The following is a 21,319-nucleotide window of genomic DNA, read 5'->3' as shown; positions in this document are numbered from 1 at the left end:
CCGTTTCCGTTCCATTGTTGCAGTTTCCATTTGCGATCCATTTAAGGAACCATTTCAATGGGTCGGCGAAAAAAAAACGGAAGGTACTCCGTGTGCATTCCATTTCCGCTCCGCTAAAAGACAGAACTTGTCCTATTTATTGTCAGCAGTACGGACAAGGATAGTACTGTTCTATTAGGGGCCAGCTGTTCAGTTCCACAAAAAACGGAATGCACACCGATGTCATCCGTTCTTTTTGCGGACCGCAAAATACATAAGGTCGCGTGAAAGAGGCCTTAGGGTCCATTCACATGTCCGTAGTGTATTGCGGATCCGTAAATTGCGGATCCGCAATACACCCGGCCGGCACCCCCAAAGAACTGCCTATTCTTGTACGCAATTGCGGACAAGAATAGAACATGTTCTATTTTTTTCGGGAGCCGCGGACCGGAAGATTGGGGCCGCGCTCTGGAAATGCGGATGCGAACAGCACACTGTGTGCTGTCCGCATCTATTCCTGCCCCATAGAGAATGAATGGGTCCGGATACGTTCCACAACGTTGCGGAACGGATCCGGACCCATTCTACGGATGTGTGAATGGACCCTTAGTCTGTATTCTGCTGATGGATATGCAAGGTATGGGGCAACGAATTTGAAATCCTTCCCACCCTATTCTTATTAACAGCAATTATTTCATATACAGTAGTTACTGTATATATCTTCACATATTTCATATGTCTCACATTTTATATTAGATACATTGTTTCTTGTCTTTCTTTGATTCAGTTGTAGTCATATCTCAGTCATTAGTCGTTCAAAGGTAAGGGTTAAGGTTTTCACAGTCTACACTAGCACAACATACGTCATGCAGACCAATGAACCATGTCTAAAGGTTTGCAAATACAAACATTTCAAGTCAGCTCACCGAACAAAAAGGTCTTATCCATTTAGTGCTATAAGTAATCTGCCACGTGGCCACTGTGGACCGAGGCCAATGATTTGTATGTCGTCAGAAAAAAAAAAACACTGCAATTTTTGCATGGTTTATCCTGCGCTGTTTTTCATCTGCAGCCACATGTCAGCTGTGATGGAGATATGCAAACTGCTATTTTTGTGCCACTTTTCTTTACTTGGGTGCGACTTTTGGGTCAGTGGCGTTTTCCTATAAAATGCAGTATGCTCTAGGTATGGTGCTTTTAATTTATTTTTTCCCACTGGAAAAATGGTAAAAAAAAAATGCACGTAAAATATAAACATGTTTGTAAGGGTACTTTCACACTTGCGGCAGGACGGATCCAACAGGCTGTTCACCCTGTCGGATCCGTCCGTTCGCTATTTCGCCGTGCCGCCGCTCCGTCCCCATTGACTATAATAGGAACGGGGGCGGAGCTCCGGCGCAGCACGGCAGTGCACGGCGAAAGGCCGCCGGACTAAAAGTCCTGCATGTCCGACTTTTTAGTCTGGCGGCCTCTCACCACGAACTGCGCCGGAGCTCCGCCCCGTCCCGTCCCCATTATAGTCAATGGGGATGGAGCGCCGGTCCGGCGGCACGGCGAAATAGCGGAAGGACGGATCCGACAGGGTGAACAGCCTGTCTGATCCGTCCTGCCGCAATTGTGAAAGTACCCTAAGAAAATATATGAAATGCATGGTATTTTTTAAAAGTAAAAAAATGTAGAAAAAAAAACTGTGGGGGGAGATTATTCAAGACCGGTGTTTTCTACGCCCCTTGAGGTTGTGCTTAAAGGGGTTATCCAAGGCTATAAACTGCCCCCCCATAGGCCGGACCCCTCACAATGAATATACTTACCTCGCTTCCCGCGCCGCTCCTGGTCCCCGTACTGCCCCTGCTGCGGGAATGAAAACAGGAGGGTACAGGGACGAGCCTCCCTAGCGTCACCCGCGATGCTAGGGAGGCTTGTCCCCGTCACTGTCTGCCATTGGCTGCTCCCCTCCAAGGCCTCCTGCACACGACCGTATGGCTTTTTCAGTGTTTTGCGGTCAGTTTTTCACGGATCCGTTGTTCCGTTTTTTGTTTCCGTTGTGTTTCCGTTTCTGTTCCGTTTTTCCGTATGGCATATACAGTATACAGTAATTACATAGATAAAATTGGGCTGGGCATAACATTTTCAATAGATGGTTCTGCAAAAAACGGAACGGAAACGGAAGACATACGGATGCATTTCAGTATGTGTTCCGTTTTTTTGCGGACCCATTGAACTTGAATGGAGCCACGGAATGTGATTTGCGGGCAATAATAGGACATGTTCTATCTTTAAACGGAACGGAAAAACGGAAATGCGGAAACGGAATGCATACGGAGTACATTCAGGTTTTTTTGCGGAACCATTGAAATGAATGGTTCCGTATACGGACCGTATACGGAACGCAAAAAACGGCCAGTAAGGGTCCATTCACACGTCCGTAAGTGTTTTGCGGATCCGCAAAACACGGACACCTGCAATGTGCGATCTGCAATTTGCGGATCCGCACATCACAGACACTATAATAGAAAATGCCTTTACTGGTCGGCAATTGCGGACAAGAATAGGACATGTTCTATTTTTTCCAGGAACGAAATTGCGGATCCCGAAAAAACTGATCCCAAAAAAACGGATGCGGATCCTGAAAAAACGGATGCGGATCCAGGAAATGTGGATTTTCATCCGTTCCAGCCCCATTGAAAGTGAATGGGTCCGCAAATTGCGGAACGAATGCGGACCCAAATTACGGACGTTTGAATGGACCCTAAACGGGGAAAAAAAACGGTCGTGTGCAGGGGGCCAACACCGAATGTTTTCATCCGCGCATGGAAAGAAGCTTCAGCGGCGATGCAGGGAGCAGGAGCGGCACGGGGAGCCAGGTAAGTATATTCAAGTATATGAGGGGCCCGGCATATGGGGAGGGGGGGCAGTTTATAGTCTTGGATAACCCCTTTAATTTATGACGAGGTGCATCCTCTGGCAGTCCGTGTGAAAACTGGACACCCCTCCTCAAACACATTCACACATGCATGCATTATCAGTGGGAAGAGGGGAGCAAGTCATTGCTAGACAGACACCTCTGACAGCAGCTTATCTCCCATGAAAGCAAAGGATTGGGCATGTCAGCATGAAATATGTCCAATCTGCCAATTATTTCTTCCTTCAACACACATAAGGCTACTTTCACACCCGTTTTGTGCGGATCCGTCATGGACGGATCCGTTCAGATAATACATCTGTCTGCATCCGTTCAGAACGGATCCGTTTGTATTATCTTGAACATAGCCATGAGGGATCCGTCATGAACTCCATTGAAAGTCAATGGAGGACGGATCCGTTTTCTATTGTGCCAGATTGTGTCAGTGAAAACGGATCCGTCCCCATTGACCTACATTGTGTGCCAGGACGGATCCGTTTGGCTCAGTTTCATCAGACGGACAACAAAACGCTGCAAGCAGCCTCCAAAGCGGAATGGAGACGGAACTGATGCAAACTGATGCATTCTGAGCGGATCCTTTTCCATTCAGAATGCATTAGAATGCAAACTGATCCGTTTTGGACCGCGTGTGAGAGCCCTGAACGGATCTCACAAACTGAAAGCCAAAACGCGAGTGTGAAAGTAGCCTTAGATATGCCGAAGATAAAGCTATTTGGAGGTAACTTTTGAGCTGCTTGGATCTATTTCTTAGGCCTCATGCACACAACCGTGGTGTGTTTTGCGGTTCGCAAAACACGGACGCGTCCGTGCGCGTTCCGCAATTTGCAGAACGGCACGGACAGCCTTCAATATAAATGCCTATTCTTGTCCGCATAGCGCGGACAAGAATAGGACATGTTATATTTTTTTTAGCGGGGCCATGTAAAGGAGCAACGGAATTTCGTGTGCTGTCCGCATCTTTTGCGGCCCCATTGAAGTGAATGGGTCCGCATCCGAGCCGCCAAAACAGTGGCTCGGATGCGGACCCAAACAACGGCCGTGTGAATGAGGACATAGGCTGGCTTTTCATGTTGCGGTAGTGTGCCATGTGGTTTAGCACCACTCCTCAAAGCTGCAGTGTTTTACCGCAAATTTTCGGCAGTTTCAGAGGGTAAGGGTTTCTGTGGTGGTTGAGGAATCTTGGCGTGGCGCTGCTGCAGAGGACCTGTACTATTACAATAAAACATAAACAGGGTACAACCATCTATTGTAACAATTCCTGTCCGCAAAACGGACAAGAATAGGACACATTCAAAAAAAATTTGTGGAACGGATATACAGACACAGAATGCACACAGTAATTTCCGTTTTTTTCAAGCTCCATTGAAATGAATGGTTCTGCCTACGGACCTGTAAAAATATGGGTTGGAAATGGAAGAAAAATATGTTCATGTGCAGGAGTCCTAATACTAGGGCTACATGGCGACATGTGTCTGTGCAAAGTTGCGCAACATTTGATGTAATGTATTTCAATGACAGGATGCCACTGCAATGCGACAGTCGTGAAAAGTCCATTCCAAGTCTGATTTTTTTGTGACTGTCGCATCGCAGTGGCAGCATGTCACGTTGTGACACCATTGAAATACATCACATGAAATGTCGCCTGTAGCTGTACCCTTTTTTGTTGCACGACACGTGTCTCCGTGTAGCCCTAGCCTAAACAGTGCGGTACTAACGAGTGTAATTACCGGCGCGCGGTACCCAACTGATGCGCGGCTGAGTCTCAACTGTGCTGCGTGGTTGGATATGTGCGGGGCTAATCTAAACATTTTGATGGCGAAGGAGTTGATTGGATCATTAGGCCGTGTAATTCATTAATTTACGGCAAGAATATGCCTTCTCAGCCACATCAGCGTGTAAGATGGAAAATGTTTCTAGGTTCACCCACCACATACAGGGAGTGAATTACGTGCAAATATTATATACTGGACAACATGTCTAAAGGCTCATGCACACAAACGTATATTCTTTCCGTTTCATTCCGTTATTTTGCAGAACAATTCATTTCAATGGGTCCGCAAAAAAAACTGAAGTTACTCCGTGGCATTCTGTTTCTGTATGTCTGCAAAAAATAAAAAGAGCCTGAGTATTAGCATGAGCCCTAATACTCAGGGGAAGGGGTTGCCTATAGCAACCAATAGAAATCCAGCTTTTATTTTCCCAGTGCAGGTTACAGAATGATAGAAGCGATGTGATTGGCTGCCGCCCGTACCAGTCTTGGCCACTCTAATGACGACCTGACAGGGCGCTGATGACCTCACAGCAGCATGCACTATGACGGAGGCGGCTTGGCATGCCTGTGTGGTTGCGCAGTGTATATCATCTGACAGGAGGGAGGCAGGCTCACGGCTACTGACACTGCAGTTCTGGAAAACTACACACTCCCAGCCCAGCTATCATGCGCCTCCGCTCAGAAGAACTACATCTCCCGTGATCCAGCGCGGGCGCCTGCGCACTAAGCTCCCAGTTGTCAAAGTGCTCTTGGCGATCGGGTCGCTCGCCAGCTTTATAAGCAAATCGAAAGAAGGACACCAGGAATTGATCATCGATCTGTTACCAAGTGATCGCAAATAAGGTAATCCAATCCGATCCCCGCACCCCACCTGCCGTCATTAATCATTTACTAATTAAACTGCATTATTTGGAGGGTGATTAGTGAGGAGCATCTGCAGCAGGCTGCATGTGATAAGTACATGGGGGTATGCAGGGGGCTGTGGACCGGGAAAAGTTGCCAGAGGTTGTGTGAGATCCTGTGGAGGAAAGATGGCTTGACCTTGAGGAGAAAGGCACATTGGTTCTGGGCGATAATTCAGCGGCTGATTAGTAATTGATAAGTTATCCTGGCCACCGGCGTGACGGCGATCATTAACGATCCCAACAGCGGTGATTGTAATGGCCAGGGTGCTAAAATAATGCCAAACGTTCCAATGGTTGATACGGTCGTCTGCCTTGCGGTAAAAAAACACAATTAATAACGTTTCCATCATCTCCGAGAATAATGTACGCGCTCGGAAACGGGATCTGATCCCATATGAGACATGCAGAAAAAAACGCTTTATCAAAGGTTTTCCTTTAATGGCTGCAAAAATCTGCAGTCGGCATAATTAATAGTAACTACTGTTGAGCGAACGTGTGTTTTAAGTTCGGCGTCTAAAGTTCGGGTTCGGGTTATCGAACAATCGCGTTATGGATTCCGCTACTACGGACCATAACGGAATTTAGAATCCATAACGTGATTCTTCGATAACCCGAACTTTAGACGCCGAACTTAAAACACAAGTTTGCTCAAAACTACTAGTAACGTAGATGTCTGTGTCTGTTCCCCTTTAAGAGCTCCGCAACGATATATGGCGTGCCACGATTGCGGATGTGTTTAAAAATAACTTAAATGTTGATAAAAAATATTTGCCATAAGAATATCTTCCCCCCCTATTTCTTTTTACTGGCGCAGTTTCCGGTTGCGGACAAGTTTGTGCTATGAACTTCTCATGCAGTGGAGCAAAATGACCGCGAGGAATAATGCAAGGATATGGTTATTGTTCACATGACTAAGGAAAAAAAAAAACGGCGTGTGGATACGGACCTTCAGGCTGGATTCACACCTGGGGGGAGATTTATTATCTCCTTGCGCCCGAAAAGTAGCGTTAAAAAGCCACAAATGGGCTTGCAACTTTAAAAAAAATATATATGTAGACGCCAGTCTTAATAAAGGCCCATAGCTGGCGGTGAGTCCGCCAAAGTTATGAAGATGCATCGCCCTCTCCATAACTTTGGCGCATTCAGTGCCAGTTCTAAATGTAAGACAGCTTGCGAGCTGTCTTACGTTTAGACAATTTTATACGTCTAAAACAGGCGTAGAAAATTATGAATGAGACGGCCCTTCCTCGCCCACGCCACACCCACAGTTTTAGACCTGGTGTGAGCGGGGCGAAGACGCAAGATAGCGGCACAACTACCCGTTAATCTGCCATCTGCACTTGAACTAGGCCTAATTTAGGCGTATTTCAGTATAGTAAATGACCCCCATAGTCACTAGTGCCTTTTTTACGCTGTTCTCAACACTTTTCCAAAATGAAAGGGGCCGTGGCCAGCTGCAGAGACAAATTTATCTTCACGTCCGACAGTCTATTCGTGCAGAGATCTACGGCAGCTCTGAGCGGCCGTAGAGTTCTCTTCAGGCGCACGGACTGCCGGAGGATGCGCCTAACTTATGAAGAGGCCAGTAAGAGATCTCAAGACCGGTGCACAAGGCGCCCACCTTGATAAATCTCCCCCCATAGTTTTTTAGAGGTGTTTTTTGCATCTGCGTTTTTCCAGGACGTCCCTCCATGACAGCACCCATGGAGAGGTTGTCCTATTGGTCTCTGTAGCGAATGGAGATTAAAAGGCACCCTCCCACCCCACTCTCCAGTGTTCTTCCTGTCCCTACAGGGATAGGAGCAGAGAGATGTTGTTCCCTGCTATAGGGAATAGAAGGATATAGGCCGAATCTGGTTGGGGGGTTTCTGCCTATCCTCTTCAGGTTCAGGAGGCCTAGCGCTAGCACCTCTCTGGGTAGAGGTCCCCTAGCTGACCCCGATACCCCGTTACCCCTGTACCTGTATGCCGCTGTATCGTGGGACGCCGAGGCTGCTTCTTCCGGTTGGGAGCTCTGGGCTCTGCTGCGGCTCCTGCGCTCCTCCTGTCGGCGTGCGGGCGATGACCATGTGACCGGAAGTCTGGATCACATGGTCGGAAGAAGATGGCGGCGCCCAGGTAACGCCGGAGACTGGGACGGCGGTCGCATGCAGAGGGGGTTGACTCTTCTTTGGAATGAGTCCCCCCAGGAAGAGGGGAGGCGGAGCTGCGCGGCGACAGGATGGGCCAGGTAGGACATAAATGTGATGTCAGCTGTGTCAGTCTGAGTCATGGAGGTCCAGATGTCGGCTATGCAGGAGACTAGTGCAGACATCCCTGTCCAGGGTCATGTAAGTGCCTGAGAAGGGGGGCTCACACAGTCACGTCCATAAATATTGGGACATCGACACAATTCTAACATTTTTGGCTTTATTAACACCACAATGGATTTGAAATGAAACAAACAAGATGTGCTTTAACTGCAGACTGTCAGCTTTAATTTGAGGGTATTTACATCCAAATCAGGTGAACGGTGTAGGAATTACAACAGTTTGCATATGTGCCTCCCACTTGTTAAGGAACCAAAAGTAATGGGACAATTGGCTTCTCAGCTGTTCCATGGCCAGGTGTGTGTTACTCCCTCATTATCCCAATTACAATGAGCAGATAAAAGGTCCAGAGTTCATTTCAAGTGTGCTATTTGCATTTGGAATCTGTTGCTGCCAACTCTCAAGATGAGATCCAAAGAGCTGTCACTATCAGTGAAGCAAGCCATCATTAGGCTGAAAAAACACAACAAACCCATCAGAGAGATAGCAAAAAGATTAGGCCTGGCCAAAACAACTGTTTGGAACATTCTTAAAAAGAAGGAACGCATCGCTGAGCTCAGCAATACCAATAGACCCGGAAGACAACGGAAAACAACTGTGGTGGATGACTGAAGAATTCTTTCCCTGGTGAAGAAAACACCCTTCACAACAGTTAGCCAGTTCAAGAACACTCTCCAGGAGGTAGGTGTGTGTGTGTCAAAGTCAACAATCAAGAGAAGACTTCACCAGAAGGAATACAGAGGGTTCACCACAAGATGTAAACCATTGGTGAGCCTCAAAAACAGGGAGGCCAGATTAGAGTTTGCCAAACGACATAAAAAAAAGCCTTAACAGTTCTGGAACAACATCCTATGGACAGATGAGACCTTGTACCAGAGTGATGGGAAGAGAAGAGTATGGAGATGGAAAGGAACTGCTCATGATCCTAAGCATACCACCTCATCAGTGAATCATGGTGGTAGTAGTGTCATGGCGTGGGCATGTATGGCTGCCAATGGAACTGGTTCTCTTGTATTTATTGATGATGTGACTGCTGACAAAAGCAGCAGGATGAATTCTGAAGTGTTTCGGGCAATATTATCTGCTCATATTCAACCAAATGCTTCAGAACTCATTGGACGGCGCTTCACAGTACAGATGGACAATGACCCAAAGCATACTGCAAGAGTTTTTTAAGGGAAAGAAGTGGAATGTTATGCAATGGCCAAGTCAATCACCTGACCTGAATCCGATTGAGCATGCATTTCACTTGCTGAAGACAAAACTGAAGGGTAAATGCCCCAAGAACAAGCAGGAACTGAAGACAGTTGCAGTAGAGGCCTTGGCAGAGCATCACCAGGGATGAAACCCAGCGTCTGGTGATGTCTATGCGTTCCAGACTTCAGGCTGTAATTGACTGCAAAGGATTTGCAACCAAGTATTAAAAAGTGAAAGTTGTATTTATGATTATTATTATGTCCCATTACTTTTGGTCCCTTAACAAGTGGGAGGCACATATGCAAACTGTTGTAATTCCTGCACCGTTCACCTGATTTGGATGTAAATACCCTCAAATTAAAGCTGACAGTCTGCAGTTAAAGCACATCTTGTTCATTTCATTTCAAATCAATTGTGGTGGTGTATAGAGCCAAAAATGTTAGAATTGTGTCGATGTCCCAATATTTATGGACCTGACGGTCTATCACCTTTTTATGCAGTGCAATTTGAGCTAATGGACTCTCTCTCTCTCCTCCTCCTGTAGGGAGAGAGAGACTCGACAGTTAAATCTCTGGGAGACCCTAAAAAGAAAGCAAGAAGATGTGCTATCTGTTCGAAAAAGATGCCAGAGTCATATAAAAAAGCTTTATGTAGTGAATGTCTGGCGAAAATTCTCAGAGAAGAGCAATCATCTTTTTTGTCAGATTTAAAGGAAATCTGTCACTAGCAATTTACCCCAAATTTTTTTTCATGAATACATGTTTAACAGAGTACCTTTTTTCCATCTGTCTTATTCTTTTGATTGTCAGTTTTGTCATTTCTTCAAAAAATCGATTCTTGTGATATGTAAATGACGCTGTAAGGAGCCCAGAGGGGCGTTCTTCTTTCTCCACGGTGCCCAGGAACGCCCCTCTGAAGTGCCGTGCCCGCTGAAATTTGAAAACTAATAACGCCTCCCAGAGGCGCGGCTATGTGCTCAACACCCCCCTCCTCAGCGCCGCGCTCTGCGGCACCCCGATCCTCCTCTCGCCGGCATCCCAAATCCCGCGCAGGCGCAGTGCCAGCGATTGCCTGCGCTATGATGAGATGAGTGACGGCACTGCGCCTGCGCGGGATTTGGGATGCCGGCGAGAGGAGGATCGGGGTGTTTGCCGCAGAGCGCGGCGCTGAGGAGGGGGGGGGTGTTGAGCACTTAGCCGCGCCTCTGGGAGGGGATTTAGATGAACTTGGAGGCGTTATTAGATTTGAAATTTCGGCGGGCACGGCACTTCAGAGGGGCGTTCCTGGGCACCGTGGAGAAAGAAGAACGCCCCTCTGGGCTCCTTACAGCGTCATTTACATATCATAAGAATCGATTTTTTGAAGAACTGACAAAACTGACAATCAAAAGAATCAGACAGATAGAAAAAAGGTACTCTGTTAAACATGTATTCATGAAAAAAAAAATTGGGTAAATTGCTAGTGACAGATTCCCTTTAAGAGTAATTGTGAAAGAGGAAATTCAGGCGGCCATTTCCAGTATGGTTCCGAAACCGTGCGCTGGTTCCCCTCCCGCAAAAAGACCCAGAGTACTTTTGGAGTCAGAGTCTGAGGAAGAGGGGTTGTATCTTTCAGAAGAGATGGAAGAAGATCAGGGTTCGTCATATTTTGCTGATGATCTTAAAAGATATCTTTTTTCACAAGAAGATTTAGACCCCCTTCTGTCTGCAGTAAGACAGACAATGGATATTGAGGAAGAAGAGCAGACTCGCTCAGTTCAGGATGAAATGTTCGGCGGGTTAAAAGCAAAGAAAAATAAGTTGTTCCCTGTAAATGAAAATTTAAAGGACTTAGTAATTGACGAGTGGGCGGATGCAGATAGGAAGTTATATGTACCACGTGAATTAAAAAATAGGTTGCTTTTCAACCCTGAGGATACAAAACTGTGGGATGTGGTCCCTAAAGTTGATATCCAGGTAGCGAAAGTGGTTAAAAGAACCACAATACCATTTGAGGATTCGGCTCAATTAAAAAATCCAATGGATAGGAAGATTGATGGATTACTCAAGAGAGCGTGGGAGGTATCCGCTAACACGATCAATACTAACATCGCAGCTACCTCAGTATGCCAGATCTATGTGTTTATGGGTGAATCAGCTGGAGGATCATCTTAAACAGGACACCTCTAGGGAAGAGATCCTGGGTTCTCTGCCTTTATTTAAGTTAGCCGCGTCTTTATGGCAGACGCTTCAGCTGAGTCCATAAGATTTGCATCAAAGACAGATTCCTTGACTAATACAGCTAGGAGAGCGTTGTGGCTAAAATCCTGGTCAGGGGATATAGCCTCTAAAAATAAACTTTGCGCTATACCTCTTAAAGGGTCCCACCTCTTCGGCCCGGTATTAGACGAAATTCTGGAGAAGACGGCAGATAAAAAGAAGGGTTTCCCTGAGGAGAAAAAAGTAAGAAGCCATTGCCCTTTCGTAAGCCGGCCAGCAGTTTCCAAAACACTCCTAAGAGTAAAGGGAAGACGGGAAGATGGAGCTACCCGAAAGGGGGAAAAGGCAGAGGGTTTCTCTTTAATCCCAATGCCAAGACAGAAAGACAATGACGCCAGGCCAGTAGGGGGCAGACTCCAATTCTTTTGGGAAAAATGGATCCAGATAACCAAGAATCCGTATATTCTGGAGTCCATCCAGAAAGGGTTCAGAATAGAGTTTTTCTTCCCTCCACCACAGCTGTTTCAGACTACAGATTTCCAGTCAGTTTCGCTTCAGGATCAACTTTACGCGGATGTCCAAAAGCTATTGAAATTGGGGGCAATAGTGCAGGTCCCTCCTCCAGAGGAATTCAAGGTTCACTATTCAAAACGCACACAGACGCCATCCGTGCGGACTGCAAAACACACAACGGTCGTGTGCATGAGGCCTTAGGATCCATTCATTGGGGCACATTTACTAAGGGACTCGCGACTATTTTAGTCGTAAAATAGTCGCAATTCCCCTTTTTTAACCAGCTGTGCGACAGATTAGATGTGTTTTTTCTGTAGATCTCAACCTTCCATTGAAAAGGGTGAAATCCGCAGCTTAGGGCTCGTGCACACGACCGTTGTTTGGGTCCGCATTCACTTCAATGGGGCCGCAAAAGATGTGGACAACACTCCGCGCGCTGTCCGCATCCGTTGCTCCATTCCATGGCCCCGCAAAAAAAATAAATAAATAATAGAACGTTTTTTGGACAAGAATAGTCATTTCTATCATGGGCAAATTGAGGAACGCACGCGGCCGGCATCCGTATTTTGTGGATTTGCTATTTGCGGACTGCGAAACACTGCGCAGTCATGTGCATGAGCCCTAAAGCTGAAAAAATAATTGACATGCTGCAAATTTAGAAATCTGTACGGCGGGTCAATTTCCGCACAGAAAAAAAAAATCTGTAAAGTGTAAATGAGATTTGTGAAATCTCACACACTTTGCTGGTATTGTAATACGCTGCGTTTTTTTTCTGCACAGGAGACCTCGCAGAAAAAACGCACGTATTCCACAACGTGTGCAGGCGGCCTAAGGGTACCCACACAGCGCAGATTTGTATGCAAAAAATCTGCATGAAATCCGTAACAAACCACACATAATTCAGTATTATTTCTCACGGTTTTGGTGCGTTTTTTTAATGCAATTTTTGTTTCGGGTTTTCTGTTTTGATAACACCCCCATTGAAGTCTTTGGGAAAGCCGCAGTACAGAAGGTGCGGGATCCCACGAACAATTGACATCCTGCAGATTTTTAAATCCACACAGCAGGTCATTTTCCACTCGGAAATAAAAAGCAAAGTGGACGTGAGATTAGTCAAATCTGTATTCCGCGCACTTTTTCCGCTGTGTGTGCCGGTAGCCTATAGGGGAATAACGCTATGCTATAGCACTCGAGGGGGCACGCCGCTTTCAGATATGGTGGAATTGACACAGATTTACAGTGTCGTACACATGGGTGATGGGGGTTATCAAATCTGATTGGGGTTTTACACATTTTCCACACTATTTTGGCGTGTATTTGCAGTGAAATCCCAGCGTAGTCCCATTCTGTAGTGTCAGGGACACCATTTTGTATGGAGTAGCCGCTGTGCATGTGAAAACAATGAAGCGGCGAGCGCCGTAGCCGGTCAGACCCCCGTATACTGTCTGTACTTCCGGGGTCTGTATTATCGCTTGTAGATGCAGTTTCTATTCCTCCTGGTTTATGTATTCTGTCTGTGCTGAGATGACATCGGTGCAAACAAACACATCGTGCTCCAAAACCCTCCCTCCCTTTAATCCCTGGAAAGGTGCGGCGAGTACATGCCGGTGCATAAACACTGCTGGATGTCATGTGTCACTGTCACATATTTCACACGGGGTGATAAAGCATTCTCCAGCCTATCTGCTAGGGGCATTTCAAAGGTTAAATGGATAGCAAAACTAGAAAAATATGTCGGAGTTTATCAGGCAGGACTTTGTCATGGTGCACTTGCGGGGCCTCCGGGTACGGTGTGTATTGTGCCAGCAGTGGGAGTGCTGCAGTGCTGTACTGCAGCCCCGTGATCACACAGGCTCATCCTCGCCGCTGTATCTCTCTGCGTACCCAGAGGACCGAGCCGAAGCAATAACACCTCGTTCTGCAGATTCACACACACGTAGTGCTGGTGCCCATACTGATCCTTGCCAAGGGAACAATTTCACTTCTTCTTTTATTTTCTTTAACATATTTTATTATATGTAAATAATTGGCGTGTGAAAGGGGTTTTCCGAGACTTACATACTGATGACCTATCCGCTGGAAGGTGGGTGTCCAACACCCTGGACCCCTGCTGATCAGCTGTTTGAAAAGGCAGCGGTGCTCACAGTAGCGCCACGGCCTACTCACAGCTTTGCCTAGGCCACGGGACGTCACGTTTATCGGTCACATGGCCTAGGCCAGTGATGGTTAACCTCCGGCACTCCACAACGACATTCATTTCTATGGAGTTCTGAGAACAGCCAAACAAGGGAGGCATCTTCGGAGTTGTAGTTTTACTGCAGCTGGAGTGCCGGAGGTTAGCCATCACAGGCCTAGGCGCAGCTAAGCCCCATAGAAGTGAATGAGGCTGAGCTGTGATACCAAGCACAACCGCTATACAATGTACGGCGCTGTGATTGGTACGCTGCGGCACTTGCAAGAGCAAAACAGCTGATCGGTGGGGGCCCCAGGTGTTGGACCCCCAACGATCAGATACTGATAACTTACAGCCAGGTCCATAAATATTGGGACATCGACACAATTCTAAGATTTTTGGCTCTATACACCACCACAATGGATTTGAAATAAAACGAACAAGACGTGCTTTAACTGCAGACTGTCAGCTTTAATTTGAGGGTATTTACATCCAAATCAGGTGAACGGTGTAGGAATTACAACAGTTTGCATATGTGCCTCCCACTTGTTAAGGGACCAAAAGTAATGGGACAGAATAATAATCATAAATCAAACTTTCACTTTTTAATACTTGGTTGCAAATCCTTTGCAGTCAATTACAGCCTGAAGTCTGGAACGCATATACATCACCAGACGCTGGGTTTCATCCCTGGTGATGCTCTGCCAGGCCTCTACTGCAACTGTCTTCAGTTCCTGCTTGTTCTTGGGGCATTTTCCCTTCAGTTTTGTCTTCAGCAAGTGAAATTCATGCTCAATTGGATTCAGGTCAGGTGATTGACTTGGCCATTGCATAACATTCCACTTCTTTCCCTTAAAAAAATCTTTGGTTGCTTTTGCAGTATGCTTTGGGTGATTGTCCATCTGCACTGTGAAGCGCCGTCCAATAAGTTCTGAAGCATTTGGCTGAATATGAGCAGATAATATTGCCCGAAACAACTCAGAATTCATCCTGCTGCTTTTGTCAGCAGTCACATCATCAATAAATAGAGAACCAGTTCTATTGGCAGCCATACATGCCCACGCCATGACACTACCACCACCATGCTTCACTGATGAGGTGGTATGCTTAGGATCATGAGCAGCTCCTTTCCTTCTCCATACTCTTCTCTTCCCATCACTCTGGTACAAGTTGATCTTGGTCTCATCTGTCCATAGGATGTTGTTCCAGAACTGTGAAGGCTTTTTTAGAGGTCGTTTGACAAACTCTAATCTGGCCTTCCTGTTTTTGAGGCTCACCAATGGTTTGCATCTTGTGGTGAACCCTCAGTATTCACTCTAGTGAAGTTTTCTCTTGATTGTTGACTTTGATACACATACACCTACCTCCTGGAGAGTGTTCTTGATCTGGCCAACTGTTGTGAAGGGTGTTTTCTTCACCAGGGAAATAATTATTCGGTCATCCACCACAGTTGTTTTCCATGGTCTTCAGGGTCTTTTGGTGTTGCTGAGCTCACCGGTGCGTTCCTTCTTTTTAGGAATGTTCCAAACATATGCAAACTGTTGTAATTCCTACACCGTTCAATTCCGTATTAAAGTCTCCAAAACCCTTTTAAGGCCTCTTTTACACGTCAGCGAATCACAGACGTGTGCTGTCCATGTTCTCCACAGACAGCACATGTACCCATTGATTTTCTTGTGTGGTCAGTGGAAAAACCACTGAGACGTTCTTTTTTTTTGGTCTTTGATGTGGACCAAACACGCCCATTGAAGTCTGCGGGTCCGTAAAAACCGCTGATACAACATGGATGGCGTCTCTGTTCTGTCAGTGGGTTTCACGGAACATTGGTAGGAGATGATCCTTTTTTTACAAAAATCTTTATTGTGGCTTTTTGTTTTGTTAAATTAGAGCAAAAAATAGGTGAGCATTGATGAAACAGTAAATAAACTGTACGGTACAGAATAAATATAGAAGAAAGGAAAGTTCAGCGGCTCTCACCTGCCCCATCTTCACCTGTGAGCACGGAGGACCCGTGTCAGGCCTGGGTAACGTATTGCAATGTAGTTCAAGAAATCCAGCTCCACTTCGGTAAAGGAAAAATTTATTTTGCTTGCGGTAAAATCACATCCAGTTACAGTTACAAAGTCGTTGTCTATGCGTTTCGGGCTACTGAAGACAATTCACGCTCTTACTCATGACATGAGTAAGGGCATGAATTGTCTTCAGTAGCCCGAAACGTGTAGACAACGACTTTGTAACTGTAACTGGATGTGATTTTACCGCAAGCAAAATAAATTTTTCCTTTATTGAAGTGGAGCTGAATTTCTTGAACTACATTGCGGTACAGAATAAATGTAGAATATGGCTCCTAAATCATTTAAAGGGGTTGTCTCATCTGAGACGGTGGCATATCGCTAGGATATGCCACCAACATCAGATAGGTGTGGGTCCCACCTCTGGGACGTGCACCGATCTCCAGAATGGGACCACCCAAGTGAGCGGAGAGCAGCTGGCTTGGTTACCTATGGCAGTCACATGGAAATGAAAGGAGCGGTGGCCGCGCTTGCGCAGTGCACTCTACGGTCATTTCTATTGAACTTCCAAAAACAGCAGAGCACACTTGCTCAGTTATTTTCACAATCCCCATAAAAGTGGGAGAGGTGGGACCTGCACTTAACTAACACTGGTGGAATATCCTAGTGATATGCCAACAGTGTCTCAGATAAGACAACCCCTTTAACTTGATAAACATGGTAGACAGACTTTGGACAAACTGGGGGGGTAGGGAAGGGCCTCTCGCAGGGTGGTGGGTGTAGAATAGTTGTTTATCAGCAAAGATAGATGGACTCTTGGATAGAGAGCAGGGTCATGCTGTGGCGATCTGTGAAAGAGTACTCGGTCCAAGGGATCCAGACCTCCAAGAACCAGTTATAATGGTCTGCTAGAATGGAAGTTAATTTTTTGTTAAACATAGACTAGACTTCTATATGATTAACTTCTAAAAAGTTTACACTCTCTGCGGAGATTGGAGAAGCCGATTATCGGGACGAAAGCATTCCTTCCCGACAACTGGCTGCTCGTTTAGTGGGGGTGAAGCATTCGTCCTCACAGCTGCACTGTTTCTGGCCAGAAGATCGCTATTTAGACTGCATGATCTGCTCTCCAGAAGCAATAATTTAGGTGCCTGCAGGAACGACTGTTTCACCTGATGAATCAGCGTTTTAGGCCTCTTGCACATAAACGTGTGCGCCCCGTGGCCGCGCTGCGGCCCGCAATGCACGAACACCCACCGTGGGGCAGCCGCAGCAGCGGATCGCGGACCCATTCAATTTAATGGGTCCGCAAAAAGATAGAACATGTCCTATCTTTTAGCGAAACGGAAGTGCAGGATAAAACCCCACGGAAGCACTCCATAGTGTTTCTGTAGGGCTGCGATCCTTGCTTCCGTTCCGCATCTCCGGATTTGTGGACCCATTGAAGTGAATGAGTCCGCATCCGTGATGCGGAATGCACACAGAATGGTGCCCTTGTATTGCGGATCCGCAAATGCAGTCCGCAATACGGCCACACGTTCGTGTGCAATAGGCCTTAACTTGTTCATCGGGTGATCGACTGCACCTTTAGATGGGCAGTTTTTAAGGAATAAGCATTTGTAGGAACGTTTGTCCCTGAAAATCTGCCTGAAAATTAGGTCATATAAACCCAATAGGACACCGCAATTGTCTGTTTGGTAGCCAAGAAGACAAAGCCTATCAGTCTTCGTGGGTTTGGAGGGACTCTTGGGATTTGCTTATTAAGTAACGCCTCTTAGAAGTCCTTCTTGATATTATAGCCTGCTACCGAGTTGATGGAACAGTAGACTCTAATGCAAAGGCTTTTTCCCTGGGGCAGGCCCACCATATATGTAGTGTGTCACCTAATTATTGGAAACCCCTGAAGCAGTTAGGGGGTAGCCCGCCACAATGTGGGCTGTCCTGGATAGAAATAGATATTGGTGAAATACTACTGTATTGTATCTCTTACATAGCTACCTAGAGAATTGAGTACTTATATAAGTAGACTGCATTATAGGAGGCCGTTAGGCGAACCTCTAGGTCAGGAATCGGCAACTTTCGGCATTCCAGCTGCTATGAGACTCCAACTCCCATCATGCACACGTACTTGGCTGTTCTTCTAACACCTCCCCCCCCCCCCCCAGAAGTGACAGGAGGATTCCCAGAGTTTCAGAACAGCTGGAGTGCCGGAGGTTGCTTATCCCTGCCCTAGGTACTCCAGGCTCCAGATGACTATTGATGAGTGAACTTTGAACGAAGTTGTGAAACTTCTGATGGCGGAAGCAAAAGATTGAAGGCTTTTGATTTCGCACTATTGATAGTCCAGAGATTGCCCCAAACCTGGACAATTCAAGAGCAAGTTTGGGAGGGAGGTATGAGGAGATGATAACTGTATAAGAATGTCATCCGCGAACATAAACATTTTGTGGTCTATGGGCGCAAGTACCACGACTTTAATGTTAGGATTGTTATTAATACGGATCGCTAGGGGTTCTAGTGCTATTATAAGCAGTAAAGGGGACAGAGGGCATCACTGCCGCGAGCCCTGCTTTATAGGAAATAGCTCAGAATGAAGACCTTATAACGGATGAAAGCTTTAGCATAAAGCACTTAAAGCTATGCAATAAACTCTAAGGGGAAACCCCAGGAACTTAACACAGAAAACAAGTAGGATCGCGACAAAGTGTCAAAGGCTTTATAAATGTCCAGGGATAACAGCGTGGTCGACATGTCCCTAACATTGCAGACATTGATAAGATGGGTCACGCATCTAATATTATCTGGAGCCTGTCTTTTGAGGCAAAGACAACTTGATCCTTGACTGTCAAGGAAAATAAAGTGGTATTTAGGCAAGTGGCTAAAAGTTTGCGGTAATTGGCTTTATCAAGAGGATGCTTTTTCGGGTTTGGGAATCATTGAAATGGCCACTTGAAGGGATTCCTGGTGAATCGAAAACATTTAGCTAAGTAAGGTTTGAGAGCAGAGGAAATCTTTTTATAATGTAGTGCCAAAAAGCTGCCTGGACATTTCTGAATTTTGAGGGCACCAATGGTAGTGAATCTGGTATGGGGTAGGGGGGAGATTTAAAGAGTAACCAAACTTTTACACTAACTTTTAATATGTTGTCCCTAACCCCCTAAAAAAAATCTTTCCAGGACGTCCCTCCATGACAGCACCCACTGGAGGATGTCCTATTGGTCTCTGTAGGGAGCGAGAAAGATTAAAAGGCCCCTCCCTACCTCCACTCTCCAGTGTTCTTCCTGTCCCTACGGGGACCTGCTAAGGGATGAAGAAAGAAGATATGTTAGGAAAAGGCTGAGGCTGGGTTGGGGGGTTTATGCCTCTCCTCTCAGCCTCCGGTAGCCTAAGCTAGCACCCCTCTGGGAAGGGGTCCCCTAGCTCTCCCCCGAAAACCTGGGGTCTGGGACCATTCCTGGACAACTTTTTCAAGCCCCGGTCGGGGTCATGTAAGCCTCAAGTAAATCGCTGTGGTATCGGGGACGCCGATGCCGCTTCTCCTGCGTTGGGAGCTCTGGACCACGTGACTGGAGGTGCGCGTTCGCGTGAGCCGGAAGAAGATGGCGGCGCAGATCGCATGATGGAGGCCTCTGTAATCGGAGGCCTCGCATGGGGGTTGACTCTTCCTTGGAATGAGTCCCCCAGGAAGAGGAGGCGGAGTTGCGCTGCGGCGGGGGGACGGACCAAAATGGGGTAAGTCCATTTAAGTGATGATGGCTGAGTGTTCAGTTGTTCATCATGGAGGTCCAGATGTCTGGAGAGCAGGAGGCTGGTACAGACTCCCCCGTCCAGGGTCATGTAAGTTACACTCTCTGCCCTGTTTTGTCCGATGTTATAGAGAGTTATATATGAACCTAGCGCTCTCTCTTCCACCTTAGGCTGAGAAAGAGACAGGACACAAGTCCCATGGGGATCAAAAAAGAAAGCTAAAAAATGTGCGACATGTCCAAAAAAACTACTGGAGTCGTATAAGAAACCTCTATGTCCGGACTGCTTATCTAAAATTCTTAAAGAGGAACCACCTTCCTTTATGTCAAAATTAAGAGCTATAATAAGAGAAGAAGTCCATGCGGCAGGATTAAACCAAGTCCCTACTCCACCACCCTCCAAATGACTCAGGGTTCAGATGGACTCTGATTCTGAGAAAAATGGCTTATACTACTCAGAAGAGATGGAAGAAGAACATCCCCTTCCTCTCTCTCGGATGAACCAGGAAGATACTTCTTTTCTGGAGAAGACTTAGATCCCCTCCTAACAGCAATAAGGCAGACGATGGCAATCGAGGAGGAGGAGCAGGCCCGAACCATTCAAGATGAAATGTTTGGGGGCCTGAGAGCAAAAAAGAAGAAGCTTTTTCCAGTGAACTCAAATCTAAAAGAATTAATACAAGACGAATGGGAGGAAGCAGAAAATAAACTATATGTTCCACGGGAATTTAAAAGCAGACTGCTATTTGACCTGGAAGAGACAAAATTATGGGAAGAGATCCCTAAAGTCGATATTCAAGTGGCAAAGAAAACCACAATTCCATTTGAAGATTCATCCCAGTTGAAGGATCCGATGGATCGAAAAATATACGGCTTATTAAAAAAAGCATGGGAATCTTCGGCTGGGTCCATTAACACAAATATTGCGGCCACATCCGTGGCTAGGGCGATGTTTCTGTGTCTCGAACAACTGGAAAATCATCTCAAGCTAAAAACATCTAGGGAAGAAATTTTGGAGTCACTACCATTATTAAAGATGGCTACTTCTTTCATGGCAGATGTCTCAGCAGAATCCATCCGGTTTACTGCAAGGAATGGGTCACTAACAAATACGGCAAGGCGGGCACTCTGGCTTAAATCATGGTCAGGGGATATAGCTTCCAAGAATAGATTATGTGCAATTCCCTTCACTGGCTCCTACCTATGTGGACCAGTCCTGGATTCTATTCTGGAGAGCATGGCATATAAGAAAAATGGCTTTCCAGAGGAAAAATCAAAGAAGCCTTAGCCCTTTTGTAAACCCTCTAGACAATTCCAAAACGCAACGGCTAGAGGGTAGATGGAGCTACCCTAAGGGAGGAAGAGGATTTCTCTTCAACCCAAATACAAATACAGGAAAACAATGACGCCAGGCCAGTGTGGGGGGAAGACTGCATTTCTTATGGCAGAGATGGGGGCGAATCACACAAAACCAATGGATTCTAAACTTTATCCGCCAGGGATTCAGAATAGAGTTCAGTTGTCCTCCTCCCCAAATTTTTCAGATCACTGAGTTTTAGACAGATTCTCTGCAGAGTCAACTTCTGGCAGACG

At 46.3% G+C, this 21,319-nt stretch overlaps 1 protein-coding gene across 1 annotated transcript in view; it reads left to right on the top strand.

The window, feature by feature from the left end:
* The first annotated feature begins 5,409 nt into the window (after positions 1–5,409).
* The window catches only part of CPEB3 (cytoplasmic polyadenylation element binding protein 3), a 109,132-nt gene continuing 93,222 nt past the window's right edge, over positions 5,410–21,319 (top strand). Inside the window, exon 1 of the mRNA XM_040435949.1 lies at positions 5,410–5,516. The gene's annotated coding sequence lies outside the window, so the exon portion shown is untranslated. The remainder of the gene's footprint in view (positions 5,517–21,319) is intronic.

Source organism: Bufo bufo, chromosome 6 (genome assembly GCF_905171765.1).
Source record: "Bufo bufo chromosome 6, aBufBuf1.1, whole genome shotgun sequence".
Lineage (NCBI taxonomy): Eukaryota > Metazoa > Chordata > Amphibia > Anura > Bufonidae > Bufo > Bufo bufo.
The sequence above is the reverse complement of the archived record's forward strand: the minus strand, read 5'-3'. Positions and strand labels throughout refer to the sequence as shown.